General features: G+C 49.8%; 1 long non-coding RNA gene across 1 annotated transcript; it reads right to left on the bottom strand.

Moving 5' to 3' along the window:
- Positions 1 to 3,954: 3,954 nt before the first annotated feature.
- Positions 3,955 to 11,044, bottom strand: LOC141949358 (uncharacterized). Its single transcript, XR_012630737.1, has 4 exons — positions 10,956 to 11,044; positions 9,436 to 9,517; positions 9,023 to 9,188; positions 3,955 to 6,640 (listed from the first exon to the last, which is right to left on the bottom strand). It is a non-coding gene; the product is annotated as an uncharacterized LOC141949358 (long non-coding RNA).
- Positions 11,045 to 14,971: the final 3,927 nt, after the last annotated feature.

Raw genomic sequence — 14,971 nt, 5'->3', positions numbered from 1 at the left:
GCTGGGTAACCTGTGGGACCTGGGAGGTACCAGAGCTGCAATGCCAGTGTTGATGCCAATGCTTCACTTGCCTGTTCCCCATCTGAGGAGCTGGGACGTGATAAAGCCAGTCCTAAGGCAGGGAGGAGGAGGGTACTGGAGGGGGGTGAAGTGGGGGGGTGGTGGTGGGGTGCATGCGCATGCTTTTAAATATGTATTGCAGTGCCTTTATCAGATCTTTTCTCCTCAATTTCCTTTCTTGCCAATTTTTTCTCTTCCATTCACAAAATGCGAAGTACCCAATAGCAATCAGAGAATACAAAATATTCTTTGCGGTGCAAACTCCTTACACTTGCAATTCAAAAACCATCTTGTGCTTTCTAATAAAGAATAACTGCACACCCTCCACCCCCCATCTAGCTGAGTCTTCCATACCACCTAGTCCTGTCCCTGCCACCAGACCTTGCCTAGCAGTCGCGTACACTCAAATAATTTCTTTTCAGTCTGAGGGGGAAGCTATTTTCTCTCACAGAGCATACGGCATGAGAACTTCGGACAGTTTATAAATGAATATATGCTCTACTTGAATCGTATTTTGAGTAATCTTCAATATTCTGTTACTTGAACAGCATACAAGAATAGGTTTATGTGAGAAATTGCTGAGAGCAATGTCTTCCACTTTGCTTCAGAAATGAAAAGGCTTGAACTTGCATTTTTCTTCCCTTTGGTGAATTTGTTGCAAAGACCCACTGAGCCATCAGGGTGCCAGCACCATCGTTTGCTCTCGCTTTAGCAAACCTTTACTGGTAAAGTGGGTGACCTGGCTTCTGCTTTGCCAGGTGGCTGCTACCTGCCATGTTTAATTTAACCCAAGGAGATTTTTGTCTTTCATGCAGCTTTGAACCGGGGACACTGGTGGCTTCCCACCGAAGCCAGCTGCGTAACTAGTTAAGAGTCACATCACTTAGCCAGAATTACAGAATTCTGTGATTCTGTAATTCTGTGATTCTGTAATTCTGTGATTCTGTAATTACCCTTGCTAAGAGTGAGACATGTAAAGTGTTTTTTCCCCTCTGTAGTGCAAAGAGCAAGACCTGAACTTATTAACATCTAGCACTCGGAGCTGCTGTGGTGCAAGGCACTGCACAAACACCTACAAAAGCCAGTCCTGGCTCAGAGCACGCTGGATGTCAGCTGAGGTGGGTGGGCAAGAAGTGCAAGGAAGGCAAGATAATGCTGGATACCACAATGAGCTGCTAACCTTTGCCAAAAATTCCTTTTGCATCAAAGGAGGTGAGCAGGAAAACGCTGAAGGTAGATAAGGTGGCTTTTTGGGTTGCTTTTTTAGTGTTTACAGGAATCTGCAACACCTCATTTGGCTCCCACACCACGGCCTCTCTAATGGAGGTACCTGGTACTGTGAGCAAAGTAACATAACCTCAGTCTTACTGTGTGGGAGGGTTTCAGTCTGGGTGAAATTAAAAAAACAGATTGGTGTAGAAGTGTGCGATTAATAAGCTTGTCTAGTGTCTATTTACTAAACCCAGCAGCCACTCAGTGGTGTAACGATGTGCTGCATGTATTTACCTACCACGGGGAACTGCTGCCTTCCAGCTTGTTTATAAAATCACACCAAAAACTACTGAGGAAACTCAAAAGCTTTTCCTCCACAGTGGTCACATATGTTCCTGATGCAGCAGATTTCACAATTAACTAGAAAAATTACATCTTGCTTTATCCTATACAAACTGAAGAGCTTGCCCAAGCTGCTCTGCGTGTGCTGCTGCCCCTTCGCAGGGCTGCACGCTGCTTTACAGAGCTGCCCCAGCAATGCAGTGCCGCCGCAGCGCGCTGCCATAAGGGTCTTTGAGTGACTGAACTCAGACCCGGGATGCTCTGCAAGGGCGTTTGTTGCTTCTTTTGAAAGCAATTTGTGCTCAAATGCAGTAGCAAAAGCACATGCTTGAAGCCAACCTGAAAACACGTCGAAGGCAAACTTTTAAGGAAAAAAAGGACGGGAGCTTCCCCAGCTTCTCAGAGAGAAAAGCACAGCTGGCTGTCTACCCCCTGGGCTGTCTGTATTAATAACCGGCAATATCCTGAAATATTTGGAGCAGAGCAGACGGGCTCACAAGGTACTGGGAGCAGCAGAGGGGAGCTCTCAGCCCCCGTCCGGCACCCCGGTACTCTGCTGCGGCAGATGCAAAGCCCCACACTGTGTCCCCAGCCCTCACTCCCGACACCCCTGCGCCCCAGCTACAGCACATCCATCACCCCGAGCCACGGCTTGGTGCTGCTCACCCACAGCACAGCCACCTCCACGGGCATTTTTCTATCCCCCCTGGGATCGCTTTTCCTATTGGCTTGATTTAGCCTCTAAATTTTTTTCTTGCCTGCTGCTCCGAAAACTCTGTGGTGCTTTTACTCTCCCGTTACTATCAAGTCGTTTTGATCCTGGCAGGAGACTGTAGCCTGAAAGCAGTTTTAGCAGGATTCTTCTCTTTGTGAATGAGGTGGAAATCTCTTTTTCTAGATGAGTAAAATCAAACTGATCACAACAGAAAAGGTCTAAAAAGAAGGAACAAACCTGATTTTTAACTCTTACATTCCACCTATAAATGCTAACAATAGAAAACTTTTCTAAAAAAATCTGATGTAAAATTAATTAAAAAGTACAGAATTAATCACTTTACCTACCAATTTCTCTGTAAAGCAAGTTATTGTTTTCCAGAGGGAAAGCAGTATTTTATATGGCAATTAAGAGCCTGACTTGTAGAAAGCAGGAATAAACTATTTTACAGACACAAGCATACCAATGTCCCATTTCAAATGGGCTGTTTGTGTGTCCAAATATTGTGACTTTGATCTGTTTGTAGGTAGAGGCTTTTAAAAGCTGCTCCTACCCATGCACATGCCTTTTACACCTCCCCTGTACTAGAAACATTTGTGTACTGGGGGAGTCCCTTGTGCCCATCTCCTGGTGGTACCGACGCTCACCGTGCTGACCGGGAGCTGCAATTAAGCTGTAAATCAGCAAGAGGATATTCCCCTGCCACCCCCCTGCCCCCCAACTACTGACTGTGATTTATTAATTCCTAAAAATAGTTGAAAAAACCCCAATGTTCTGGGATTCGCAGCCACCAGCACTCAACAGGAGACTGCAGGATTGGGGCTGTTACTGACACACCATCACCACGAGGACAGGCAACCTCACCCCCACTGCAGAGGATGGATATTTGACCAGGGAGGCACCATCCCAGCCCTTCCTAGGAAGAGCATCCCTGATCCCATGGTGGTCCCTGCATCTACCCCTTGCTCCTGACAGGGTTGGGAAGCTGTGAGTGGTGGGACGCTAAGGGCAGAGAAAGGAAAACCCTTTCACCTTGGGGCTGGGGTTGCTCTGGAGAAGATTGTAGAGCAGCGATGGGTCTGCAGACAAACCCTCAGGTGCTCCACACCCACCAAACTCTTCCCACCCTGGCCCAAGTGCTGCCAGATGCTGGGCACTGGCAGCCCCGCCTCCCCCCCCCCAAGCTGTGCCTGACCTGGGTACCTCCATGGTGACTGAGGGAGCTGCATAGACCTGGGGAAAGATGATCCCTCCCCTGCCAGGGCTGCCCCAGGAGCACCCCACGCACAGCTATAGGGCCCCCCTCCTCCTCCTCCCCACACAGTTGGAAGCTCCAGTCCCCACCAGCCCTTGGACACCCGCCACCCATGTCCCCCACCCCCCCTCCCCAGCTGCTGGAGGCAGGGCAAGCACCCAGGAGCAGCATTAGCCCTTATTCCGCTCCCCCCCCCCCCCCCCCACGCCCTCCCTCCCCCCCGGATTTGCTTGGCACCATCTCCCAACCATGGCCCCTGTGCCATGGCAGTGCCCTCTGCCCCCTCCATCCCTGGGCTGGGGCAGCAGGCACCCCCCATCACAGGGGTGCTGGGGTGCAGCCCCCTCCCCATTAACGACACCAAGCCCTCGTTTGTTGCTGCCTCCGCAGTGGTTTATTGGTGTGGGAGACGAGAGCCCCCGAGCAGCAGCGTGGAAGGCACCGTGGGGGTGCCAAGGAGGCACCCCGTGACCCAGAGCCCTGGGCTCCTGCAGCAGGGACCGATTTCCAGCCTCACTAAAGCAGCAATGCAATACTGGAGAGCAACAGGCAATCCCAAACTCCAGTATTTACGTGCTGCTAGAGCACTGCTGACAGCTCTCCATTCTACCGCCTCTCCACAGCCTCCAAACTCCCCCTTTCCCCCCCCAAACACAGGGCGACAGAGTACCTTGGCCGATCTTTTGCCAGGGAAAGGACCAAAGAGCAATAGGTGAGGGGGAAGGCACCAGTTGAAGGCCCAGTGCTCAAACCAACACCGTCCATGCCCATGTTGGAGAACAAAAAGGGGCTACAAGTCCTTCCTGCCTGCAGGGCCTGCCCCGCCGAGACACAAACACACAAACTCATCGGGAATATATTTGTAGCTGCAAAGGATGTGCACAGACACAAGCACCAACAGAACTTATCTACACATACCTGTTCAACTGAACTAAAGAGATACATGGGAATGTGTTAGCTTCCACATCTATGATAACCAGAAGCTCACTTTCTTGTCTTATCCTTGAGGTAATGAGGCAGCCCAGAATGGTCTGTATCTCCTTGTCCCTACAAACCATGATGTGCTGCTACATCTCCTCAAAGCCCACTGAATGTTGACATTCCAAATGGTATTTTGAATATTATTTTTTTTTAAACCATGATATAAGGTACTGAAGAACACTCTACAATGAAGACATTTAACGTGCATGCATTACCACCACAGGACATTTTTTTTTTCTTCATGGGTGCTATCAGAAAGTCTGTAACTATAAGAGAACAAGCAGTTACACAGTGCAAACATACCAGTTTCAGAAACAAAATCAGAAATTAATTGTTCCCCCACCCACAAAGCATACTTAGTATTTGGGTTCCAGCAAATCTACACTTTCAGATCTACTTCTTTTGCTACTGTAAAGAGCCTGCAGCCCTTCCTGACCCTTCCAAATGGTCTGTGGGGAAATGTTACCTTGTGCTTTCCTCTTAGGGGCTGCTGAACATGAAGAATTTTCAAGGAGTTGCAATGTCAATATTTCAGATAAATAAATCCAGATTCCTACAGTTCAAACCTGTGAAGTTTTCCTTAAAATATTTTTATTCAGCTTATTTTGACTTTTAAGAAAACTAAAAAAAAAAAAAACCAAACCCAAACTTCTTTTTTTAAAGACTAGATTATGCTCATTTACTATTTGAATGGAGAAACGTTATGCAACCAGAAGTTAAAGATACCCTGGAACTTCACCACCTCCCCTGCCTGTACCAGAGAAGAAAATACCAGCACAGGGCAGAAAGGAGGCTGTAGCTCTGAAGCACGCAGCTGCCAGAGGCACTTACCCACCAGCCTGTAAGGGCTGTACAGGAGCTGTGCAGATAGCCTGACATTTTTTGTGTTTCCTTTTGGCTTTTTTTTTTTTTTTTCCCAGTTATGTGACAACTTCCTTCAATTCATTTTCTTAAAAAGCAGCATCACAAAAAAAGTGAACAATGTCAGAAATGACGCCATTAGTTCAAATGCTTGTGCCGTCCCCTTGAGCTAAACACGCCACTTAACTGAGTTCCAGTTTGTCCTCCTCCTAGTCCCTGCCTGTTTAGCAAACTTAAAAATAGGAATTTCAAAAGCTCTTGTGACCTGTGCCAAATTATTGCAAATTTTAAATCAAGTATTTGCCAACAAAAAAAAGCAGTTTTTTCACTTCAGTGTCCTCAATACCAATAGCACCAGGTGCAACTCTCTAATGAGCAACTGCTACTTACTGCAAAGCCAAGTACCCAGAGAAAGCTAAACCTGTACAAGCTAAAACAAAACAACCCCTCACATAATTTTACCATTAATTATTTCTGTAACAATGTTTTACTTGACTGTACCTGTGTGGTCTTATTTCATCTCTTCAAGTGACTCAAAAAAAAAAAAACTCAACAAAAAAACCAACCAAACAAGCTCAACACTAAAATCCATTTTGATTGTGTCTGAGGTTCAAGTTTTAATGCATGTTTATATTCATATATATATATATATATATAAAACCCCAGCTTTAGTCTAGTTTGACAAGGGGGGTAAGAGCTCTCTTCAGCAAGGAGGACTTTCCAAAGCATGGGTTCAATGCACTGCCACCAGCCTATTCTCTAGCACAGAGAAAAATCAACATTCACACCGAGTATTGGGCAAGGGGAAATTTGGGATAGGCAGTGAAATCTGTATCTGAGAAAATACGGGTGTTTATGACATGACAGCATAATTATTTTAAGTCATAAAGCTCTATGTTTGAATCATGCCATCTCACACTTTAGCTTCTTTCAAACTTAGTTTGTGCTTTGGATTCTCAATGTTAAACCAGAAAGATGGCAGCTGAACAGGATGATTTATCTCGACCTCTCCGAGGTGTTACCTGCAGTGCCCAAGAAGGAATACGCATTTCAGAGGAACCTGCATTTATCCAGAGGGATGCGGATGCTGCAGGTATTTCAGAGCAGGTCGGACACGTGAGCTTACCTTCCCAACTCACCTCTGAATGCAGGCGCATCGGCTCCTCCTGCGCTGACTGTCCCCAGACACAAGGCAATCGCTGTTTCAGTGGGAACTAGAAAGCAACACACAGAAGGGTTTACGAGGCGCTCGCAGAGGCACCGCCGTGCTTCAGGAGGGGGATGGGGGCTGTCGGGCAGCCTCAGAGGCATGCACAGACCACAAAGGCTTCGGATGGGTGCAAACATTTTTAAAATTGGGGGGGGGGGGGGGGGGAAGTTTTCACCTCCAGATAGGGCAGACTACGAAGCAGAACTTAAAGGGCGATCGCATGCCGCGTCTCCCCGTTCTCCCCATTGCTGCAGGCTACTGACACCATTGCCACCCGAGTGTGGCTCTGGGCAGTGGTACTCAAGGCACACTGGTAACCCCGAATCATAACCCAGGCGCTCTGCAGCAAGGAGGGACGACACAGCTCCTGCCAGCCAAAACCGGTGGCAGCTCCAAGGGTGAGTGGGAAAGCTGCTGGGCAAAACCATGGTCGCAGCAAGCCCACCTCCCCTCCCTGAAGGGGTTAAAATAGCAGCAGCAAGAACAACCTCTAGGTCTTGGCAGACCAGAAGCAAACATCTTATTTATGCTGATTTAGGTGATAAACCAAGACTAAGACAAGCAGGTAAGATGCAGAGAGGCTCTTCAGGGGTTGGGGTTTTTGTGGTGGCACTCTTGGGCCATCACCCCATTGCTGCCGGGGGGAGTCAGCACCCAGAAGCACCCCACCACATCCAGGAACAGGGGTGTCCCGCTCTCCTGGTAGTGCCCAATACCAAGAGAACTGCCCCAAAAGCTCCACCTCAATGCAAAAGCATTGCAGCAGCTCTTAATGCTGCCACAAGCTCCATGCCTGCAGTGTGTGTACCAGCTATTTCTAGAAATTGAGACTTCTACCTGTCATCTACATAAGCCAGCCACCTACAGAGGTTTAATTAAATCCCCCAAATAACTGGGGAATTTGAACACGCAGAAATCCATTAATGTAGTTCATAAAACAATGCAACTTCTGCTTGCCAAAGTATATTGGGCAATTAGTAAAAAACATCCCCCCTACCCCAAGCCCAAACACACACACAAAACCTAAACAAATTCACCCTGAAATACAGGGTTCTCTTAAAACACAACCTAGTCCCTCCTCACTGATACTGTCACCAGACAAAAAAAAAAAAAAAAAAAAAAAAAGAAAAAAGTGAAAAAGAGCGCCATGGGAAAGGAAAGGAAATAAATATAGGAGCCCATGACAGGGCAGATTTGCATACAGAGCCTTCACCGACTTGCACACTTCAGGGCTAGGTAAGCTCAAAGACAACAAAATATTAAGCATTTCATACACACACATACATATATATATATATATATATAAAAAGCACAGGGAAAAAAAACCCTCTGAACTCTGATACTGAACAGTTTTTCAGGAGACATGCACAAACAAATCCTGAAGTCATTGTTCTAATTTGAAAGAAGGATAAAAAAAAAAAAGAAAAAAAGAGACATTTACTATTTTACAAAAAGACTAAAATAAATCATCTCGTTACAGCTGAAGGTCCCAGACATTAACTAGCGAGACACAATTACAGTAACAAAACGAAAATAAGGGGGCGAGTAGCACCACCGAAACACTTCGTATCTGCCTGGGTCTGAAAAATCACACCACTTTCATTCCTGTCTCCCTTTGAACAACGAAATTTAAACAAAAGTCACGTATTAATATTTACAGATGTGGCTAATAGCTGGAATCAGACCCGATGCTTGATCAACAACCACCAGATGGTTCCAGCTATTACATTTCCGATACGACTTGCCTCGCAAGGCTGCTGAAGTCGAGCGAGGGCTGCGTGAAGAGAAATGACTATTAAAGAGCACTAACAGTCAGATGTGGGAACTGCACACAGCCAAGTTACTTTCATTTGTACGGGCATCTACAGCGCATCTCCTCAGCGCGCACACGTCACGAGAAAATCGCCGTTATGCATGTTTTAGCCAGCTAAGACTTCTTCCTGGGTGGCACAAAATAAATGCATAAAATATATTTTTTCGGCGTTCGTAGGTCAAAGCTCTATGAGAGCAGATAATTTCTCATACACTTTATTAAAACTATTTTTTCTCACTAATCTACCCAGAAAAAGGTCAGAGAAGCAGCGTGTATTTCATATAAATAACAGCATATTAGAGCTACATTTTAATTTTAGCACGGCGTACCTCTCACACGTTAAACCACACATTAGTGTGCTCTTAGGTGGGGCAGAACACCCGAAACCAAACTGCAGCTACACAGGGCAAATTCAAATAATGAAAAAAATTAATTCGTTAACTTTACTCGATTTGAAACTCAACTCCGATATTGTTACTAGCAGGATCAACTGTATTTATCAAGACAAGGCTGTTAATACGACGAAGGGCTACTGGTGCTCGCAAAGGCCTGCGGGATAAGACTTCAACTTACAGTACTCCAGAAAACCAGTAAAATCCACAGTAAAATTCCAGGATCCAGTTTTTTCTCAACACTGCTGAGGAGAAGAAAAGTATGATGCTTCTTGTTACTTCCATTTTTTTGCATTGTCATCTCATCCAGTTTTAAACAACAAGGGACAGATCTTGAAGCCTGATTCCTATAAAGTTTATTTGTTAAGAACAGAAAGAAAAATAATATTTTTTTTGTCAGATGAACATTAATTCAAAACATAACAACCACACAGTAATTTTTTTTGGTTGTGTTTTTTTTTTTTTTTTTTATATTTGGGTCAGTTCGCCTGAAGCATTACTTAAAGCTTCCCTCTTATATTTCATAAATGTTTATTGCATTAGCAGTTCAGTTTTACTGTATTTCCCACCAAAGTGGATTAACTAAATACAGACTTTCGCAGTTGATGGTGAGCATTGAAGTTCTTTGGATTTCTTCAGAGCAGAAAACGATGAAACTTGGCAGATGGTCCCTCACCTACACATGTACAGACGCATACAACACACAAGCACAATTCATTTCTTTTTAGGGGGAGCAATTCACGTTTTAACCTTGGAAAACTCACTCTCCAAAGGCAAAAAAATTGTCTTTATGTACCTGACGCACATGTGGGAAAAAATACTGTATCTAGGATAAATTAAAAAGGGAAAAACCCGCAGCGTGGCACGCGTTGCTCCCATCACCGCTGCTCACCGAGCGCAGCAAAGCTGCACTTGGAAGTCGGCCTTTGCCAGGATATTCAAATTTCCTGTACAAAGCAAGTAACCAGCAAAGGAAAAAAAAAAATAGCAAAACTGGGTGCCAATTTTTTTTTAAAAAATATTTTAAGTTATTTCTCCGAATTGTTTTTTGGTTATACTAGTATATGGGTTTTTTAATGTATAAAACTATTCTCTCCTGTGCGCCCGCTGTGGCAGTGGGAGCTGGGGCCGAGCGCGGGTGGCCGTGGGGGCGCGCAGGCCCGACGCCAGCACGAAGTGGGGGCCGGCAGCCACCGGGCTCCCCGGTTTTCTTTCAAAAAAAAAAAAAAAGAAAAATTAAAAAAAGAGGGAAACGGGGCGGGGGGGCGGGGGGAAACAAACAACCAACCCCGAGCCACACCTGCGGGGGGCGGGCGCGGCTCCCCGCGACGCGAAAAAAAACATGAAAAAAAATATTAATAACAAAAAAAACCCACGAGGAAAAGCCGTCGCGGGGCGGGGGGGGCTCGGCAGGGCGCCCCGCACCCACGTGGGAACCGTCCCCCGGCGCGGGACGCGCGTGGCGGGGGGGGGTGGGGGGGGAAGGCGCCGCGCTCCGCTCCCGCCCTAACGGTCCGGCGGCGGCGGCGGCGGCGACGGGGGGGGGGTGGGGGGGACGGGGACACCGCCCCGCCCGCCCCCCCCCGCTGTCACTGCCCGCTGCGTCACGGGCTGCCGCCCCGCCGCCACCCCCCCCCCGGGGCCGCCGCCCCCCCCCCCCCCGCCCCGGGCCGCCTTTGTGCCGCGCGGGGCGGCGCCGCGCGGGCGGGCGGGGGGCGCTGTTGGTGCCGCCGCTCTCCCCACCCCCCCAGCCAAAAAAAGTTTTTTTTATAGTTTTTTTCTTTTTTTCCCTCCCTTCTTCCCCCCCCCCTCAAGTTTCTCCCAGGCCCGTGTCCCGTGCCCGTGTACCCCCCCCCCCCAAACGGGGCGCGACGCGACCCCGCCCACGGCGGCGCAGGGGAGGCGGCGGGTGGGGACCGAGCCGTGCCCCCCCCCCGCCCCGCCGGCGGGCAGCGCAGCGCGCCCCGTCCCGCCACCCCCCCGCTCCCCGCCGTGCCGGGCCGTGCCGGGCCGTGCCGCCCGCAGGGGGGGGGGGGAGGGAAGGGGGGGGGGGGGCGGCGGTCGGCCCCCCGCGGCGCCCCGGCCCCGCCGCCCTGCCCGCCCTCCCTCCTCACCTCCGAGTCCACTCGAAAATGGCGCCGAAACCGAAAAAACTTCGCAAATTTCATTGTAGGCGGTTGCAAGGGCTGCTGGGAGCGGGGGCGGCGGCAGCACCGCCCGCCGGGGCGGGACGGGGATGGCCGCGGCCGCGGGCACGGGGCGGGGCGGGACGGCCGGGCCCCGCGCGGGACGGGGCGGGACGGGACGGGACGGGACGGGACGGGACGATGCTCCCGCCGGCAGCCGGGCAGGCGCCTCCCGGTACCGGCCTCGGCGGGGCGGGACGGCGGGAGCGGGAGATGGGCATCCCCCGTGGGCACGGTCCCGCGGGGCCGCGGAGGCTGGGGGCCGTGCGGGGCGGCGGGGGGACTGCGGAGCCGAGGAGGCGGCGGGGGCCCCGGGGGAGGTGGATCCACCTGCCCCTGGCTCTGACGCCGTGGCTTCTGCCAGGACCTCTGCACCTCTGCAGCAGCCGAAACCTCAATGGGGAAAAAATAATAATAAAAAAAATATATAAATCACAAGAGCTGCACGGGATTGATAGGGAACCTCAGTTTTGCCCTTCGTGCAAACAAGCTCCTTCCAGTGCCGCTTCCCTCCACGGTTTACGGCCTCTTGTAAACCATCCAGAGGAGAGATGATGCTTTTTCAGTCCAGGTTGGGTAAAAACTGATTTGTTCAGTGTGTGGCTCTGTCCATGTGCTGCACAGAACATCAGAGTGAGGTTTAGAATTGGGTTTTTTGCCTCCCCCCCATTCCTGTGATACTCGAGTTCTCCACAGACGCTGATTCACAGCCTTCCCCTCCCGACCCGCAGGCTCGAGGGACGTGCCCCGCCGTGTTCCCCTGCCCAGAGTCCCACCGGAGCCATGGGAGCAGGATTTTGGAGCCCACGTTGCACATCCTGGGTACGGGATGGCACTACGACACACCTGCAGGGGAGACGGGTGGTTTGGAGACACGGTTTTCTGAAGATTTTTTTTTAATCTGAAGAGTCAGAGCTTGGGAGGATGGTAATTCGTGCCAGTGGGAAGTCCGGCAAGCTGAGGCCTGGGGAAAAGTGATGCTGGGGCAAAGTGGTCCCTTCCGAAGGGAGAGCCCAGATCTGGAGATCAGAAACTTCCAGGTCTGCCCCGTCCATCGCTGGGAATGGGCAAAGCTGTGAAGTCTCTTGGTGGCTTTGGTGAGTTCATAATCCTCCTGTTGCCGTTTTTACTTCTACCTCCACCTCAAACAGCAAAAAAACCCCCCAAACCCTGTTGCTAAATAATTGCTCTGTTCTCACAGGTGAGCAGTGAAGCTCAATTAATTCTGTTTTGTGAAGCGCTTCTGATCCTCTGATGGAAACATGTAAGGGCAAAACACTATTATTTTGCAACTTGCAAAGGCTGATAAGAGCAGTGAAAACGGAAAAAGTCTTACCACTGAAGGGTATTACAGCCCTGCGCTTTTTCCATTCGAGATCTTAGAAACTAGCTGATGGCTGCTGCTTTTCATTTAGACGGGTTTTTTCCCCCCTTTTGAAAGAAACGCAATCACTACCAAGTATTCTGGAGGGACTTCATCTTTAAACAAATAGTGTTTTTCTTGTTGGGTGTGCACTATTATTTTCTTAATTATTCCTGGATTTCTGCCTGTTCCACCAAGAGTTTTCTCAGATGGCAGAAACAATTGGTCCTTTTTTATTACACTAATAGCAAAAAGTATCCCTAATAAAAAGACTCTGTACATCCCATAAACTCAAACAGGACACATTTTGCCAACAATCACACCTCTTCATTGAGGCATCTTATATGCTTCTTTTTTTTTTCTTTTTTTTTTTTCCGCATTACTACTATTGTTTACTACTCGGCCTTGCTGGCTGGCTGCGTTTTGGTGCCAAAATGAAAGAAATCGAGTCATTTATTTAGCACCAGAGCCCTCCCACTCACCCTTAGCGAGTATGTCGAGATCTCAGCAGATGTGGCAGGGAATGAATGGGCAAAGAGATTCACCTACACCTCTCACATCTACTTGTGGGTGGCCTCTAATTAATTTGGCTTCGAGGCTCCGCTGCAAGGTAGATGGGTTAGGAAGTCTGGCCAGGAGTCATCTGTTTGAATCATACCTATTCTATGGAGAACTTCATTGTGTGGCTGTGTCTGACCCGCACCCTTGCGAGAACTAATTAAAAAAAAAAAAAAAGCCCCACACTTATTGGAATGTCAAATATAAATGTCAGCGTTTCAAATGAAATGGTATCTTGGGAGGCTCCTGCACATTTAATCAGCCGGTTGCGCCATCTATATCGTGGACTCAAAAGCTGCAGTGAGAACCACGAAAGGCACTGGCTTAACATCAGCAAAAGTGTTTGCCAAGCTTGGATTATGTCACTGCTTTATGATCTTGCTTTGTAAAGGGAGAATACTCTTGGGGAGAAAGGACTCGGCATGCCGGATCTACAGCGAGAGCAAGGAATGAATGCTGCTCGCAGAAACCTGGCAGGGGAGGGCGAGGGATTGTGTTTGCTGGGGTGTTTTTGCAGATGGATGCTTTACGGCTGCCTTCTTCAAGCAGAGATGCGCCCCACAGATCACTCGGGCTGAAAGCAGAAAGCCCAAAACACCCCAGTGAAGCCGTCTGTTGCTTTCCCCTCCCACGGGCACACCTGCCGGGGCCCCCGCCTGGGTGCTGCCTCCCCGGTTGCCCGCCGGCTCTGGGTGCATCGCTGTTTCGCTCCAGAGAAAGTGGCAGGTGGCACCCAGGCCCGCTGGCTTTCCCTTGCCCGCAGGATGCAGCCACCCAACCGGGTTAGGGCTTGTCATATAGTCAAAATGTGCTGTCTTCGCAGAGGTGGCAGCTATGGAACTGGTTAAAAAAATAAACATCCTCACACTGCACATTTTAAACGTGGCCTGATGAAACGCTTCTGCTCCTCGTAGTGGGGGCGAGCCCTGGACACTCCTTCGGTGCTGCAGGCCCGTGGCAAAGGTAGAAAACTTTCTTTGAAGAGACCAAATCTGTCCAGTGGCAGCCCAAATGCCAGGCTCGCCTTTGCTGTCCGCACGTGGAAGGAGAATAAAGCAAAAAGCTTGGGGGTTACGTGCACTTCGAGGGGTGCTGTTGGTGCGACAGTGGACATCGGAGGGGACAAATGGCTGAAGAGAGATGTCTCTTCAAAAGTACCCCCTGGGGTTTGAGAGCTGTGCTGCCCGCGCTGCCCTTGCTTTCCTGTTGCAGCGAGAGCTTTGTGCAGACCCCGCTCCCCTCCCCGGCTCGCTGCCGGAGCATCCTGCCCAGCCTGGAAACTTTCCACAGCTACTGGGCTAATAAACTGCGGCTGCTTCTGAACGAGTGTCTGGCCAGCCCCAAACTGCATCCCAACACCGGGGTTTGGCATGGGAAAGGGGGTCCCTGTGTCTGCAGGGGCTGTGCGGGACACAGGGTGGGCAGCCCAGGATGCCCGGGGCAGTGACGGGGGGCAAACGTGGGTGTTCACAGCCACAGCCCCATGTGCAGAACGGGGAGCCATGCCTTCGATTTATTGCATTGCCCCACCTCGTGCATTAAACTGCCCATCTCGAGCTCTGGCTTCTGCACTAACACTTCCACCAACATTTGGGTCCCTTGCACCCAGACCGAATGGTCGGTTTTGCGTTTGGTTTCTTTGTGAATCTCCTTCACCTGACCTTGCTCACCAGCCCTGCCACCCCAGGTTTGTGCGTGGTGTGACAGCCCCAACCTCGGCTTTCCGGGCACCGTCAGTGTTTGTGGCGGCCTCGGCCACTCGCCGCAGTGTGGAAAATGGGTGTGGTGGTCGTGCCGACGGGTTTTTGGCAGCATCTCTTGCCTTCTCTTGGCTCAAAGAGTGCCCAGAGCGTAGCACTGTCTGGACAGGGATTTCATTACCCGCCATCCAGCCTGCCAGCGCAACCTTGTCATTGCAATTTGTCACACATATTTGGTATGTGTTTAGTATCTCACTGAGGGCTCGTTTGCCAGGCGATTCATCTAATCGCTACTTGTCTGCTGCGAGGAGCGGCTTGGCCTT

This window comes from Strix uralensis, chromosome 13 (genome assembly GCF_047716275.1).
Source record: "Strix uralensis isolate ZFMK-TIS-50842 chromosome 13, bStrUra1, whole genome shotgun sequence".
Classification (NCBI taxonomy): domain Eukaryota; kingdom Metazoa; phylum Chordata; class Aves; order Strigiformes; family Strigidae; genus Strix; species Strix uralensis.
Note: the sequence above shows the minus strand (reverse complement) of the source record. Positions and strands in the feature narration are given on the sequence as shown.